The sequence below is a fragment of the Octopus bimaculoides genome, chromosome 27 (genome assembly GCF_001194135.2).
Source record: "Octopus bimaculoides isolate UCB-OBI-ISO-001 chromosome 27, ASM119413v2, whole genome shotgun sequence".
NCBI classification, from domain to species: Eukaryota; Metazoa; Mollusca; class Cephalopoda; order Octopoda; family Octopodidae; genus Octopus; species Octopus bimaculoides.
The window spans coordinates 6150936-6151715 of record NC_069007.1 but is presented as its reverse complement, the minus strand read 5'-3'; positions in this window follow the sequence as shown (position 1 = coordinate 6151715).

The window sequence follows — 780 nt, the reverse complement described above, 5'->3', positions numbered from 1 at the left end:
TCTTATATATATTCATATATATATGCATACATACATATATATAGATATAGATACACACACACACATATATCTAGATATAGATACACACACACACATATATCTCTCTGTGTGTGCATATAATTCTTAGTTTCAAATACTTTAGGTTTGTCTATAATTTATTTATTCTATACATTTTGTGATATTTTTGCTATGTTTTGTTCCGGACAATATGTGATATAAAAAATATCACCGATCAAGATATCAACATGCTATTTTGTAATATGATTAGAAATAATGTAAGTCATGAAATTCACTAGAAATTATCTAATGGAAACAGTTGTGTAGTGCAAAGTTGAGGTTGAAAATGTCACGACATGGTGGTGGTGGTGGTGATGTTTGTGGTTGTGGTGGTAGTAGTGGTTGTAGTGATGTTTATGGTGACAATGGTGGTGGTGCTGGTGGTGGTGAAATAATATTTGATTCATTTGTTTTCTTCACAATTTAACAATGTCACATGTGTTTATGTCCTCCTCCTCCTCCTCCTCCTCATCATCATCATAATCAATCCACTGTGTGGTAAGTAGCTTGCTTACCAACCACATGGTTCTGGGTTCAGTCCCACTGCATGGCATCTTGGGCAAGTGTCTTCTACTATAGCCTAGGGCTGACCAAAGCCATGTGAGTGGATTTGGTAGACGGAAACTGAAAGAAGCTGTTGTATGTATATATATATATATATATATATATATATATATATATAATATTATTATAAAATCTGTTAATTAATCATATATTAATTAA